Source organism: Ursus arctos, unplaced genomic scaffold (assembly GCF_023065955.2).
Source record: "Ursus arctos isolate Adak ecotype North America unplaced genomic scaffold, UrsArc2.0 scaffold_15, whole genome shotgun sequence".
Classification (NCBI taxonomy): Eukaryota; Metazoa; Chordata; class Mammalia; order Carnivora; family Ursidae; genus Ursus; species Ursus arctos.
Genome location: NW_026622819.1, coordinates 4,298,874 through 4,315,636, shown reverse-complemented (window position 1 = coordinate 4,315,636; position 16,763 = coordinate 4,298,874).

Here is a 16,763-nt window from a genome sequence, read left to right as displayed (position 1 = left end):
TTAAACACATATTTTCTGCCTTACGATTCTAGAAGTCAGAAGTCTCCTTGGGCTACAGTCAGGGTGTTGGTAGGGCTGTGTTCCCTCTGGAGTCGCCGGAGGGAGAATCCATTCCTCATCTTTTCCAGCTTCTAGAGAAGCCCACGTTTGTTGTCATAAGCATGTCTGCAAGGTCCCTGTTACTGTGGAAATTAACATAGTCACAGGTTCTTAGGATTAGAATGTGGGCATCCTTAGGGGCCATTGTTTGGCCAACAGCAGAGAACGTCCCAAAGTGCATGAGATCACGGTGATAGGCATCCAATTTGATTGAAGATTGATTTAACTTATCTGAGTAACAACAGGAGGTGCAGCTCTTAGCTGGTATTGGCATTTTTGAGGCTCCAAAGAACATGTGATGTGAATGGGGCGCCCCTTAAAGCTCTGTGTGCCGTCCTAGAATTTACCACACATGTTCCCTCCGGAGAGCAGATTGTAGTCTCATAATAATTCTTTGACGTGGGCATCACCATCTCACTGATGCAAGCATGCCCAAGGGGAAGAGACCGGAAACACACTTTATTAGAGATAGTCTATGGAATTAAAAGACATTTAAGAAGAGCAAATCAACGTTTACATTGGTCGAGAGATGCCTTCTTTGCCTACGTACGCACTCTAGTTTAGTATATTCATGATACCTTAAAAAGAAGTTATATCCTATGCATTCCATTAAAATCTTGTCATGTAGGGACACCTGCATGGCTCAGTCAGTGATGCATCTACCTTCAGCTCAGGTCATGGTCTCAGGGTCCTGGGATCGCGTCCCACATCGGGGTCCCTTCTCAGTGGGGAGCCTGCTTCTCCCTCTCCCGCCCCCCCCCCGTCAAATAAATAAATAAAATCTTTAAAAAATAAAGTAAAATCTTGTCACATACACTTATGTGCAGGATACCGCAGTCGCTAATACCGTGGCAGGCTATGAGGGTTTCATTTGCGAATTTATACTTGCTTCCCTCACATAATAATGCTTTGTGAAGATTCCATCAGGTCATAGAAGAAACTTTTATGGACCACATGCTGGTTCTTGTTCATTTGTTTCTTTTTTCTGCCTTCCCCTTCTCTGCTGAGATCTTTTATCTTTCCATTTGTTTGAACAATGCTTGCCATTCTTGGAGCATTTTGTAAAAGCTGCTTTAAACTCAGTCTTTGACAGATATTGTCAACATGTGTGCCATTTTGGCATTGACGTCTACTGAGTGCCTCTTGCCATGTGGTTGATATATTTCTGGCTCTTCATATGCTGAGTAATTTTGGATTGTATTCTGGGCACTTTGAATATTATGTTATTGAACTTTTGAATCTTTTTTAAAACCTCTGGAGAATATTGATATTCCCTGTTAGTAAAAAATGATGAAAGAAGACAATTCAGTCACACAAACAAACTTCACACAACACTTCATGGAGTGGGAGGTCTCCTTTCAGAGAACTGCAAAACGGGGAGGAAAGCAGGGAGCTTTTATAGGATAAAAAATAAGGAACAAGGAAGTCAATGTAGAGCCCAGAGTTGGCTTGGCAGCTGGGAACTGGCTGAGTGGATATACTGTGTTTCTGGCCACATGGAACGTTTAGGGGGACATGAAAGTTATCTATGTGTTGCTTTGCTAAAGTGGCATCCTGGGAAAGAGTGGGTCCATCTAAGGTCTAGAAATTTCTTTCAGCCCTGCTCTGGTAGGCAGTCACTGTCTAGGCTGTTGGTCATGTCCTGTCTTCTGTGGCCCTGGTTTGAACATCCGTTCCATTCTCACAGCCTATGTAGCGCTGTTCTGATCCGCGGCCGTGTGTGTGAGTGACACCGAGTCTGGGACCTAGGCGGGAGCCCAGCCCTTAGTTCAGTTCTTACTCTCTCGTGTGCTGCTTGGGTAAGACCCGTGCGTGTGTGCCTTGAGGCTGAGCCCTGGAATAAGTGAACCACTCCTGGGGCTGCTTTTCCAAGGTCTTCTCTTCCCACAATCTTCTCCATTCTGTCTACTTCCTTAAAGTTCCCCTATAGAATCCTGAAAACCTAGAATTGATTTATCCTACTCTGCCGTGTACTTCCCAAGATGGTGCCCACAATTTAGGTCAAGTGACGTGAGGACGTAAAACAAGGAAACAAAGATATTCACGCACCTTCCTAGTCAACACTCCTCTGCTCAATGAGGAAGGTGCTCTCCCTCGTCGATTGGGTCCCCGTGGGCCCACTGCTGTTGTCCCTCTGGGAGACATCTTTGTTGCTCCTTGAACTTGAACTGGAGAGTTTTTCCTGCAGGTCTCTTTGTGCACCCTGGTGCCTAGGCTGGATTTCCGGCTACGAGAAGTAGTGAGGTTGCCGTCTGTTTAAATGGAACTCCGAATTCCGGTCTTCTTTACCAGTCCACCTGGTACCGTTTACCTTCTGGAACTCTCAGACCACTGACCCCTGTGTTCTGTCCACTCTCACAGCTGCACTCATGGGGCAGGCAGGGTGGAGGGTGCCTCCTCCGAGTCACCTGGACCTAGATCTGATTCGTGCTCCACAGCCCAGTCTCCACATCTTGGAATTCAAATAATCCCTGTCTTCTAACTGGAAGTGAACTCGACAGAGTTTTTCATATGGATTACTTAACTTGTTGCTCACGTGATGCTCATTATTCCACCCCTTTTGCAGAGGAAGAGATTCAAACAAAGAGCCTGATCCATAGAGCTGCTATGCCTCGGAAGAGACACAACCCTTTACCTTCCAGTTCTGAGTTAGCGGCTTCAGTGCCATTCCTGGAATTCTTTATAAGCAATATAATCGGCTGGGACACCTATTGTTATGGGACCAAGATTTTCCTCCTGGGACAAGAAATCATATGTTTTGCATAAAACAGAATTCTCTTCCCGTGGACTTGAATTAAGATGATGATGACGATTTCGGTGGGAACCGAGTAAAGTCAAATATGTAATTACTTTCAAAAAATGTGTGTGTATATTCTCCCTCAAACCTACTGATATATCCATCAAGATAAAAGGATAACCACTATCACACTCTACTTTCCAGGTCTTGGTATTTCTGTATTTATTCTTCATATAGCCGTATGGCTTTTCCTTAGGGAACTTTATAATGAAAAGTATCAAGATCTCAGGTTGAGTTTATCAAACTGTATTTCTCTAATAGAAAATACTGTTTTATTTCCTTGGGGTCTGATAAAAAAAATGAAATGAGGTTTTTTATTTTTCCTTTATAGAAAAAAATATTACTGGGGCGCCTGGGTGGCTCAGTCGTTAAGCGTCTGCCTTCGGCTCAGGGCGTGATCCCAGTGTTCTGGGATCGAGCCCCACATCAGTCTCCTCTGCTGGGAGCCTGCTTCTTTCTCTCCCACTCCCCCTGCTTGTGTTCCCTCTCCCGCTGGCTGTCTGTCTCTGTCAAATAAATAAATAAAATCTTTAAAAAAGAAAAAAAAAAGAAAAAATATTACTGGGATGGCTAATCATAATTATACAACTTCTGAAACAAAAAACTGAAATAAATGAATACATATTTTCTAATTTTTGTATATACATAAACCTTCCTAAGTACCATCTTTTCATATTAAGAAATAGGGATTTTATACTTTTCTACTAAAGTTGAAAATGGAAAGTCCTGTTTTAAAAACTCTGAAAATGAAAGCCCTCTCACTAGAACTCCCCTGATGGAACTTGCTGGAGGCATCTGGTGTCTCTGAATTTTAATAATCCCTTTATAAAAAAGTTTTCTTTTTTATCACCCACACGGAATGGGAGCATTTGTTTCCAATCTTGCATCGTCCTGCACGAAATCAGAATAATAAACCTGGCCTTCCGCATTCCGCCGGAGGCTTAGAGAAGTAGGCCCTGCCAACCCTCCTTGTCCTTTGAAAAACACTCCCGGGAGGCTTCTTGCACACCTCGGAGGCTTCCAGGCTCGTCTTTGCAGTTTCCCTTTCTGAAAGGATGAAGCTGAAAAATATATTAGAGGAGGAAAAGGAACAGATTTGGCGTATGCTTAGGTAATGGAATCTCAGCTTTGGCACCGGAGGGAAGAAAGCTCTAAAGGGTTTAGGAGAATCGTTGTCTTAAGTAAACCTCCTGTTTTTAAAACATAAGAAACGAGAAACAGTCCCTCGCCTTTCCCTTTGTGTGTTTGGGTGAAAGCGTCATTCTCATGCTGGTGGCAGTGTGGAGCAGTGGGAGAGTGGGAGCCTGTGGCCCGCGCGCCCCCTGCAGCCTCCTCCCCCTGGTGGCACCATGTCGCTCGGCCCCTCCAGAAAAGCTCCCGGTAAGAGCGAGCGCGAGGGGTTTGCAGCAAAGCTATTCATGTAAATGTGTTTCCAGATGGTTATATTCTCCGTTGTAAGTTCCTATTTCTGCTTACTAGACAACACGGTTGTCATCACAAAATAAAACATACACGACGATGGAATTGCTGACCGCCCAGCAGACGTGAGGAGCACCATTATATCTTCACCTTAATTCCAGTAAATTCAAAAAAGAGAAAATGCATCTGAGTGCCAAACTAGATGTCTCCAAAAAGTCCTTTCTAATTGTAACGTTACGCGATTCTAGAAAACTAGGTAGAGGTGATACCTACTCTGAATTATAGTACATAGAACCAGGGGCACCTGGGCGGCACAGCCGGTTAAGCGCCCAACTCTTGACTGAGGTTCAGGTCCTGGGATCAAGCCCGCCCCATGTTGGGCTTCTCCCCCCACAGGGAATCTGCTTCTCTCCCTCTGCTCCTCCCCGTGCTGATGTTTGTTCTCTCTAAAATAAATAATTAAATCTTTGAATATATCTATAAAACCAAATATTATATTTATGATTATTTTTAGGTGTGCTTTCATATGTAGGTATTACCACGTTATACGTACGTACACGTGTGTATGTGTATAGAAGTTCAGGGAGCTGTAACCACCGCGAGACTTTCATAGTGCCTGCCGTCTTTGTCAAATTAGTTCGAATGTTGTTTTTCCAGTATTTAAAACGTTTACTCTTTGAATCTCATTGAAGTTGAGCTCCCACATTGATACCAGGGCATTTGATTGTATCAGGACTCTATTCAGCAGAGAACAGCTACAGCCTGGTAGAATGATAACTTCTAAATCAACTAGGACTTAAATGCTGACATTTAACTGAATTGTTAACCCAAATTTCATCTTAAAGTAAGGAGCAAAATGGGGTACTTGGGTTTCTCAGTCAGTGAAGCATCTGCCTTCAGCTCAGGTCATGATCTCAGGGTCCTGGATTGAGTCCCAGGTTGGGCTCCCTGCTCAGCGGGGAGCCTGCTTCTCCCTCTCCCTCTCCCTCTGCCCCCTTCCTGCACGCTCTCTCTCTCTCTATCAAATAAATGAATAAAATATTTAGAAAATAAATTAATTAAGGAGAAATTAAGGAAAACAACTCAGACCTCTGCTTAAACATTCAAAATGCAGTACTACTTTTACTGAGCCCTTGTGACGATCACGCAGTTATGACGTATGCGGCATTTATGAAGGAGGTGGGCTGAGACTGACCCGTGCTTGTCGCATGCGATGGCATTCCGGGGCTGTGCAGAGAGATGAAGACGCTTGTTTACTGAATGTGCCCAGGACGCGGGCTTGCTGGGACCACAGCCTAGGGTGCTGGGGGGACAGAGCTGGGGCCAGTCCAGTCTGCACACACCCGTCCACACGGGCAGTCATTCGTTGATGCTGTTATTTCTGAACATTACAGGAAAAACTCATTTTTTTCTTGATTATTTCAAAGTTGCTATAGGACATTTGTAAGTAAAAGAAAAAACTAATTTACCCACATCTGACCATCTTGATGAGCCTTCGGCGATGATGTGATGATTTGGCGCATTTCTTACAAGTGATTTTCTATGAAAAAATATATATACACACACAGAGACACATATGTGTCTGTGTGTGTGTGTACATATATGTACACAGAGAGCAATTTATGTTTTGAAAGTGAAGTTTCCGTAAGTTGGCACTTTGTGTGTGTGTGTGTGTGTGTGTGTTTTCACATCAGTACCATAAATGTTTCCTGTGTGAGTGGCAGGTGAATGTCAAGTTCTGAAATTCGGGAATGCAGCGTGGACAGGAGGCTGTGGGCCACTGGGACCATGGGTGTGGGTTCAACAGCGTGCTATTTGTATGTTAGTCACCTGCTGTATGCCCCATTACAGACCTCCTCTTTCTTTGTAGGACTCTTTGCACCCTCACTGTGGCTCCTGGTTTAAAGCCAGGGAGGTGAGCAGGGGTGAGTCCCTTGCACAGATCTGCAGACTTACTTACAACACAGACCCCTAAATGTGCAGCTTAGCTCACCTCAAAAGTGCTGTCTTTATCAAAACGAAGCCCAGAGCATGCTTTCACCATCCCGCTCATTCTTCCGTGTTCCACTGGTAGCCGTCAGCAGATCTCTCTCCAGAGCCCCGTGCACAGGAACGCATGAGCGCCTACAGGGGAGGGCTGCTGCTACCACGGTGTTGGCCAAAACACCGCCCATGTTCTCTCCCGCCAACCCCTGTGGGAGGCGCCATCTTGCCGCATCCTGGCCATGTTGGATCTGGTCAGTCCTTTTACACTGCTATCAATGTGATGCGCGAAAAATATGTCCTTGTTGCTTTCATCCCATTTCCATTGTGATCAGTGGACTGCATAGCCTGTCACGTGTGCATTGCCCATCTGGATCTCTTCGGCGATTGCTGTCTCTATGTTCTCTTCTACCTGTGGCATTGTCTGTTTTATATCTTTTTCATAAAAAAGAATAGTAATAACTATCTTCTGGACGCTTCCTATGGCCCAGTCATAGTGCTGAGGACTTGATAGATGTTACTTAATTGGATGCTCAAAATGACCCAATGAAGTAGAATAATCATCACCTCCCCTTTTGCCGATTCACATACTAAGGTGCTAGGAGGTGAAACTACTTGACTAAGATCAGAGAGTTAAGGATTGCACAGTGCCTGGCAAATAGGAGAGTAGGTCCTCACTGAGTGGTAGCTAATATTATGTCCTATATTACTACATCCCTGTTTCCCCTCTCTTTTTCCCTCCCTCCCCTGCTCTCTAATTTTTTAAGATTTTATTTTTTTAGAGAAGTTTAGGTTCACAGCAAAAGTGAGAGGAAGGCACAGAGAGTTCCCATATTCCCCAGCCCCACACATGCACAGCCTCCTCCATTATCAGCAACGGCCCCCCAGCACATTTGTTACAATCGGCAAACCTATACAGATAGCCAGAATCACGCAGAGTCCATGGGCTATGTTACGGTTCACTGTGGCACTCCTGGACCTGTACATGCTGTGGGTCTGGACAAATGTTTAATGACATGCATCTATCATTACAGGGTCACGCAGAGTATTTTCGCTGCCCTAGAAATCCTGTGATCTGCTACTCATCCCTCACTCCTCCCAACCCCTGGTGACCACTCTCTTTCTACCGTCTCCATAGTTTTGCCTCTTCCAGAATGTCAGAGAGTTGGAATCACACAGAACGTAACCTTTTCAGATTGGCTTCTTTCACTCTTAATGCATTTAAGTTTCCTATATGATTTCTCTGTCTTGACAGCTCATTTCTTTTCTGTGCTGAATAATATTCCATCGTCTGGAGGTGACCGCTTATTTATCCATTTACTGAAGGATGTCTTCGTTTCTTCTAAGTTTGGCAATTATGAATAAAGCTGTTATAATCATGAGTGTGCAGGTTTTTGCAGGTTGTGTCTATAGACGTAAGTTTTCAACTCATTTGTTCATTTGTGTAAGTATCAGAGAGGATGATTGCTAGACCGTATGGTAAAACTATGTTTCAGTTTGTGAGAAACCAGCAAACTGTTTCCCAAAGTGGCTCACCATGTTGCATTCCCAGCAGCCACGCCTAAGAGATCCTGCTCCGCGTCGTCGCATCCTCGCCAGCATCTTGAGCTGTCAGTGTTTTGCATTCTGGCCAATCTACTGGGTGTGTAGTGGTAACTCGTTGTTTTAAACTGCCATCCCCAGTGACATCGGGTGTGGAGCGTCTCCTCATCTGGTCATCTCTGTCTGCATCCCTTCTTTAGTGATGTCTTTATTCAAGACTTGTGCCCATTTTTAAAATAGGTTGCTTGTTTTCATGTTAATTTTAAGAGTTCTTTGTATATTTTGGATAAAAGTCTTGTGTCATATAACTTTTGCAAATATTTTCTCCCCCTCTGTGGGTGGCTTTTAATTCTCTTGGAAGTGTCTTTCTCAGAGTGGAAGTTTTTAATTTTGATGAAATCCAGCTTGTCAATTACTCCTTTCAGGGATCGTGCCTTTCCTGTTACGTCTACAAAGTTATCTCCAGGTCCTAGGCCATCTAGTTTTCACAGAGTTTCGTAGTTGAGGGTTTTACATTTTGATCTATGATCCATTTTGATATAACTTTTGTCAAGGGTCCATCTAGACTCAATGTTTTTGCAAGTGAATGTCCATTTGTTCCGCCCCATGTATTGAGGGCACCGTCTTTGCCCCATTGTGTTGTCTTTGCTCCTTTGTCACAGATCGGTTGAGTATATCTATGTGAGTCTGAGTTGCCTTTTTAAGGGGATTTTAGAAGCCCTAACCCTTTATGAACATTAACCTGTTGTTGAGAGTACATGTTGCAAACGTCTTCTGGACGTTGCTTGTTTTAATTTTAATGGGGACTTTTAGACAGAAGATCTTACTTCTAACTGCATAATCTCTTAATTCTTTCTTTCTTTTACATCTCTGTGCTTTCTACCTTGCACAGAAAGGCATAAGTTATCAAAATATTATTTTAATTTTTCTTCCGACAGTCTCATCATGTTCTTTTTCTATTATGTGAATCTACACGGTTATTATTTTGTGTATGATAAACAGTAGGACAGATTCAAATTTAACTTTCCTGAAACCAATAGTCCATCTTTCTAAAAGATATGAGATGTAGTACATGTTTTCCCTGCTGTGTTGCAATGACATTTTTTATCATATACTTGGGGTAAGGTCTTCTTCACCGATATCCTAGCACGGGTTTTCTGTTTTTACCTGCCCTATAAATTGTGCCACCAGCGTGTGGGGTTCCCTGAGAAGCACTGTGTCTCCTTGCTGGGTGCGGCATTGATTCCCAGATCGAGTTGAGTTGAGAAGCTGGCGTGCTCACCCCCAGGTCACAGAGCGCCTCTCCAGTGATTCACGCTCCCCTCCCCCATTGTTAGAGATTTCACATGCATGACTCAGGTAGTGGCGGGATTATCTCCTTACTTTTCTTTCAGCGGAATTATGACATTTTTGTTATAAAGCATTTTCATGTCTTATTCTGGTAGAGAGACAAGTCACTGTTTCTAGTTCTTATCGCTGTTCCGCTCCATTTGCAGAGGGATTTCGCTCAGCCTCCCGGATTTCCCGGGCCTCTAATTACACAGTCGGTAACTGTCAATTTTCTCTTACTTATTTATTTTTATGCTCATCACAGTGGTGAGAATGTCCAGGTCAGTGGTAACCACAGCACAAAGACCAGAAGTCCTTGGCATCCATGAGAAGTTAGTGGAAGTGCATCTCTGCCCACACGCGTGGGACCGTTCACGTGGGATTCCAGCGGACAGCCCTTGTCTGTGTCAGGCAGTCTCTTCTCTGCTCCCTCTTTGCCGAGTCTCTTTGAAGGAACAGTGGTGAGTTTTATCCCAAGCTATTTCAGCATCTGAGATAATCATATGTACATAAATTTTCTATCTGAGTATGCTAATGTAATTAATTCCATTAATACATCGCCCCACCTTTTAATAACCTTGAAAAGTAAGTATCGTCACACCGACTCTTGTGCATCCTCGCACCGTGGCTTAGAGAAGGTCGTTGGCTCAGCCCTGATAACAGCCGTTAAGTGGCAGAGTCAGGATGAAAGCAGTTTTGTCTGGCCCCAAAGGTCATGACCCACCCTGCCAGGAGGCCTAGGTGACAGTATTCTTTCATCCATCCCTCCAGACTGTGAGCACCGAGGACTTTTAAGAGGGACGAAGGGCAGGGAGACGTATGTGTATGGAGTATCCTGGGAGACAGCCTGTGTGCTGCCCTGTGCTCGGTCCCACCGGGCAGTCTTGGGGGAGCTGGGGTGGGGGTGAGCCACCTGCAGGGATTCCTCAGCCACAGAGCCACCTGCCCCCAGGTGAGAGCCTGTCCAGGCCACCACTGTTTCCCTGGGGGGAACATGGGGAGATGGCATCCCGCTTTTGGCCAAGGGTGGCTGGTTTCCCTTACTCTTCTCTCCTTAGGGGGAGGCAGCCAGTGTCCCTGCTAAGCTGAGGCCCTGAGACACACTTTGTCAGGAGTTGGCATGGTCTTTGGGTTGGCTGTAGGCAAGTCCATGTTGTGGAGCCCCTGCCCCCACCCTTGCCCTGGACCTTGCTCCTCCTGGGCACAGTTTCAGTCATTCACTATAACAGGTGCACCAGCTGGGCCTGGACCCGCCTGGAGAGCCCATCGACCTCCCCCCAGTTTATCCATTGACTGACGTCCCGCCCTCCCCCCGCACCCCCGACAGCCTGAGCAGACTACCACACCACACGAGCGAGGAGCATCTCTTCCAGCCACGGAGCAGAGCGGCGGAGCAGAGGGCCTTCTCTCCCCTACCTCCGCGGCCGTCTTCCACGCGCTGGACGACTGGCCTCCACAGGCTCTTGTCTTCTGAGTTAGTTTGGCACATAAACCCTTCTCTTTTCAAGGGGTTAAAACCCACACTATGCAAAACAGAATTCACCTTGTCTTCAGTGTAGACATGCCCAGAGTAGCCTTTCCTGGCCCCCCACGGCCGTAACTAGTAAATACAAACATCGATGTCCACGCAGATGGAAGAATGTAGGGGAAACCTACCTGTGGAAACATGCACACGGATGCTGAGGCACACGCTCATGCACACACGTTCACACACGCTCACGCACACACGCATGTTCGCACACACTCTCATGCACACATACACACGTGGGGACATGCACGGGTTCGTGCACATACATGTTCATGCACACACTCATGCACACGCGTGCACACGCTCACACACACCCTCACACACTGATACAAACACACAAGTAGTAAGACACAAAGCGTCTCCGAGCGTGGGCGAACTGAGTGGTATTTAAGTCTCCTTTATTTGTCACATTAATGTCTGTGCTGTCGAGACGCTGCGTTGGTGGCTCTCCCTTCTCCTAGCTTGATTTTTATTTATTGCCTTTCTACTCGGTTGCTTTTGTCCAGTGGTGGTGCAGTTGGGTTTAGAGCCATGATCGCATTCATTACCCCGCCCCGCGCGGTTCCGGTGCTGGGGAGACGCAGGGGAGCGGAGACTTACTGACACCGTGTTATTTCATTATCTCGATGGCCTTTCGCGAAACGAGGAAGGAAGACTTCCAGGCAGCCACCTCCGTCTTGAGGCAACGTTTTCCAGTCACCGTGTGTCTGGCTCTCGCCTTCCGTTCTGTGGGGTTTGCTGTCCTGGGTTTGCTCAGGCAAATGCGATTCCTCAGGCTTTGGAAGCTTGAGGACTCGCTGAAGTCTCTGCACAGCAGCCAGCTGCCTCCGCGTTTCAGACGATCCCCGGGCTCACGGCCCAAATGTACGAGCTCTCAGATGTCCGCCTTCACCACAAGAAAGCGGAGTTGACAATGCAGTGCTGAATTTCAGGATGTAAAGCAAAGATTCCTCTTTCGCCTCCCTTCGCTATACCAGCAAACCAGTGCATGGGTCTGCGCCCCCATTCCTTTCTCTGGGGTCCCAGTGTTCTAAGTTGATGCCATGGACATTCCTAAAATCATCCACCCCGGTGCACAGCCAGAGCGCACCGACGAAGCCACGCTGCCCTCGCTGGGGCTGGCCAGCTCTGCTCCGGGACCCCATGCTCAGGCCCGTTGTTGTCACCTTCGATTCTCTCCCCCCGCTGAGCCCCAGTGCTGGACCACTGACCCCATGCCTTCCTCACTCCTCCTCCAAGGCTGCTGGGCCCTGCGGCACATACCCACAATCTAATGGTCATTCCACAGAGACAGGCCATGCGAGCACGTTGTGCAGTGATATTTCATGCCCTTAACAAATGCGGGGCACCTTCCCTGCCCCGCCTGTGGCTGCGTGGGTAGCCAAGTGCCCTGCGTGGCACTGAGTGCAGTGAAGGGACAGAGAGCAGGGGACCACCTCCCCAAAGTGAACAGCTCACCCGTAAGGCGGATGTCCTCCGCTCATTTTTCAGTGATGAACTGCACCCCACAGTGACAAGCGTTCTTGTCCCCGTGGGAGCCTCTGCGGGCAGCCTGAATGACAGGTGCTGCCTGGGGCCTTTATCTCCCTCCGAAGAGGCCACGCTCCTCTACTGCCTCCTGGTTTCTCCGCTTCAGACTCCGGGGCTTCCAGCTGCAAAGTAACAAACAGGCCTGGGTGGATTCTCTGAATCAGGACACCCGGGACAGAGGGAGGCTGTGTCCGGTCCTCACATCCCACCGGAGCAGACTCTTCTAGGATATTCTGCCGCTTGTTCATGCAACACCACCCCACCCTCCCCACCCCTGTGAGCAAAAACACCCTTTTTGATGCTGAGGAACGGAGTGAGGAGAGGCAGTGAGTTCGTTAGTGGTGGGGGCCTTGCCCACCTGCTCCCCATCGTGCTGTGTTGAGGCCAAAGCCCTCCCTAGGCGGGAACCCTCCACCAACATCTCGGCTGGCTTCCCGCAGCATTTTGCGAGCGGGCAGGGGGCCAACGCCCACCCCCCTGCTCCTTCTGCTTCCAGGTAGCTGCCCCATCCCCTGCGAAGGAAGCTGGACCTCCCGCACACTCCCCACGCCCCGGCAGGCCGTCCAGAAGCTCCTTCCTGGAGGAGTTAGGCCATGCTACTGCACAATTTAAAAACATCTCTCATCCACATTATTTTTCATATCCTCAGAATTTTCCTTTTCCTTTCTTGCTCTCAGCGTATTGTTGAGAAAATGACAAGCCAGGTGAGAGGATCCAGCTCACCCGTCTCTGCTTGTGGGCCCTGGAGTCGTTTTCTCCCTCTTCGAGCTGCCCCTGCCTGCTCCGTGCAGAGGAGAGGCAGGCCTTCCTGCCCGCTTGGCTCTCAGCTCAGGGGTAGGCGGCCCTCCTCAAGGAGAGAGGCCTGCTCAGGCCGGGGGTCGGCGGGGCAGGGGGGGTGGGGGGGCTCTTTGGCTGTAGACAGTGATCAACCCGCCAACCGCAGGATGTAATTTGGGAAAAACCCATAGCCATGTTTTTGTTTCATCCTGGATGTTTGCCCACTAATAAAAGTGCTGGCTGAGTAAGAGCGTGGGGCTAAATGTCAGTCAGATTCGGGCGCTTGGGGGGGCGGCTGGGCCAGCCAGCTTGGCAACGCTATTTCTCACTTTTTGCAAAAATGAGGTTTTGAGTTATTTTCCTCATTTTTTATTGAAGAATCATGAAAAGAAAATTCATGAAAACAAGGATTGTCAGAGCTGGAAAAGGCCTTTCAAAAGTCTTTATTTCTGTTTGATTCATTCATAGAAGCGAAGGAGTAGGGGGCTCCAGGTGGGGAGGGAAAGGTGAGGGAAAGATCAGGAAGCGGTGGGCAGCAGCCGCAGGCCGGGATGGAGTTCCTGGCCCGACCCCGGTCTGTCCGCACCGACAGCCGCTCTTTGGGCCGCTGGCTGTGGTCTTATGGCTCTTCCTCCTTGGGTGCAAGCTTACGTATGGTTTTCACCATTTAAAAGTAATTCATGGGAGGGAGAGGGACAGATGATCTTTGTATTCTCCTTCGTACTCAGCTTAATTCAAATGTTGCAAATACTTGAAAGGCAAAGCCTGAAATTACAAGGGGAAAATGGTACTTTTAAAGAATGTTAAATGTTAGTGCGGTTGATTGAAATCTTTAGCGTATCCCTTATTATTGTATGCAAGATAACTGTAAAGAGTGCCTTTGGTGGGCAATAATGCCCTTCTCGTGTCCCTGGAAGGCCATCACCGTGGGGGTGGGGCGGGCCAGTGTGCCCCGCGGGTGCCTGGCGAGTCTAAGAAGTCTGAGGGCAGAAGAGACTCCGTTGTATGAGGTGTGAGATATATATATGTACGTATGTATGTATTGGGCAGTAACATTTAGAGGAATTAGTAAATCTTCATCTTTTGGTGTTTATTGCTTTCTGAAGAAAATCTTTATTCCTGCAATTCAAATTGCTTCATTAATAAAATCCAGCTATTAAAAACAATTTCTTTTGGTAGAAAAAGATTACTCTTTATGTGAATCAATTATTTTCTTCTCTTGCCATAAAGTCACCTTGGGAAAGAATGCAAGGAATATTTGCAAGGTGGGGGATGCAGAAAGGCAGACAACTAAATTCTTTCCATTGCTGAGAAAGAATGCCCCTAGGATTTGGGTTCTTGTGGTTTGGGGTATTAAGGAGAATTAGGATTTTTTTTTTATTTTTAATTTTTTTTTCTTTTTAGAGAGGAGGGGAGGGGCAGAGGGAGAGGGAGAGAGAATCTTAAATAGGCTCCACACTCACCCCAGCATGGGGCTTGATCTCATCACCCTGAGATCATGACCTGAGCCTGAAATCAACAGGTGGATGCTTAACTGACTGAGCCACCCAGGTGCTCCTGGCCGTCTCCTTGTCAGGTGTCCCACGTGTGCCTGGCATCATTTTCCATGATGTTGGACAGACTGGTATGGCGAAGCCTTTTCAGATCTTGAAAGTGCATGACTTGTGGGTAAGAGTGGGGCTCTCTGCACACCCCCAGGCCACCCAATGAGATGCAAAGACCCAGTGCAATACAGGAGAAACCAACAAGTTCTGCGGGCCCCTCCTATCACAACCCAACCGACCTGGTCTTTCGGTGAGAGTTCTCCCCCAGCCCCACCTCCCACACACCACCAAGTCCCATGACCGCTCCTGCCTGAAAACAAGGATTGTCAGAGCATACAGCTCAACCACAGCCCTTCCTGCCTCGGGGCATTTGCACACAGGATCCCGTAGCCTAGAGCATCCCCAGTGCTGAGCCATGGTTTCCTATTTTGTTCACCCCTTTATTTATTTATTTGACAGAGAGAGAGAGACAGCCAGCGAGAGAGGGAACACAGGCAGGGGGAGTGGGAGAGGAAGAAGCAGGCTCCCAGTGGAGGAGCTTGATGTGGGGCTCGATCCCAGAGCTCCAGGATCACGCCCTGAGCCACCCAGGCGCCCCTGTTCACCCCTGTATTCTTGACCCCTAGTGCATTCCTGGCAACGTGGTGTGGGAAGCACGGAGACAATAAGAACACAGGAGGCTGTGAGAAGCTGGCAACGATCAGGCTAAAAACAGTCAGTTAGGAGGGTTTGGCTCCATCAAGAGCAATGCCTGGCACTCTGGTGTCGTAGGGCAGGTAAGAGAAGGCGAAGCCTTTCCAACGTCAGTGTTTAGTGATGGTAATGAACATTAAGGCGACTTTAGTATAAAACAGGGGCCAGTCCTTGCAGAGGGGTGTTATAGCTTTATGCTGGGTGATTGCACTGACCATCCAGCAGGTGTCCTTGCGTGCTCAGCTGCCTCACTGGACCAGACCTGAGAGAACAAAGATCTGAATCCTCCTTATCTTCACGGCCCGGGCTCTGGCGCACAGTGCATGATTGACACTCATGTTACCGATTCCTTTGCTCTGCTGTAGCATTATGATTTGATAGAGAAAATCCGGCAAGTCTCTATAACTTGCACTAAGCAATTTAATCCAGAGCTGACTCCCCAAAGTAAACCTTAGATGTGGAAGCATACACCGTTTCCATTTCTCAGCGCAGCTCGTGTGTGAGAAAGAACCAGAGAGAAGAGGAGACGCCAAGACACAGGTGTTCACCTGTCCCCTGGCCCAGGTGCTGGACTGGCAGATTCAGCTTCCGGGGTGCTGTCTTGAGATTCCAACCCTCGGAAGGGGAGAAACTGGGAGAAAGATGGACCCCTGTGAGTCACTCCGTAGGTGTGTTCTTAGTCGTGCGTGTCGAGGGGTAATGCGTCCAGGAGTGTGCACGGCTAGCTCATTAGCAGGCACCCTTATTCTAGTCATGACTAGAACAATTAATCACACCAGCTCTAAGCCACACTTCCAATTTCCATAGTGCTATCTATTAATTTTAAATGAATGCTGTGCCCTTTGTCAATGAACTTGTGGTGCTTCATAATAAGAGAATAAACATAAGTACATAATGTAAGAACATTCTTGACATCCATTTTTTTTTAAATGATGCCAACTTGGAGCTCTGATTTCAGTGTGGAAGCAGAGCTGCAGCTGAGAACGCTGTGTGAGAGGGACCCTGGGGTGCAGGAGACCCAACGCCCAGCCAGCCTCCCCCAGTTCCTAGTTCTGGGATCTTGGGTAAGCTGGTCTGACCGCCGTGCCCCGACTTCATTCTGCTAGTCAGAGCAAGCAAGAACGGCCATCCCCCTCGCGGGTTTTCTGTGAGATCGCGGGTCACAACTGCTAAGGTTCTGGCTCGAATAGACGGCACACTCCAATGGCGTGGTTTGACGAACGGTTCCTACAAGGACTATTTACAGAGGTTTGGGCAGGACGGAGGACACTCCCAATGGGGTCGTGCCTTATTCTGATGGGGTAAGGGCACAGAGACATTGGGATCCCAGACACAAAGAATCATGTAGAAAAGGACCGTTACAACAGCAGAGCCCTTTGATGGTGAGTCACAGGTAGCCTGTGATAATGCTGTGTGCATGTTGGTGGTCACGATAAACACACTGACCTACCCCTGCTCCCTCATCCCGGAGTGACCCAGTCGTCCTCGCCGCATGAAAACAAATGGCAGCCAGAGAGCAAGG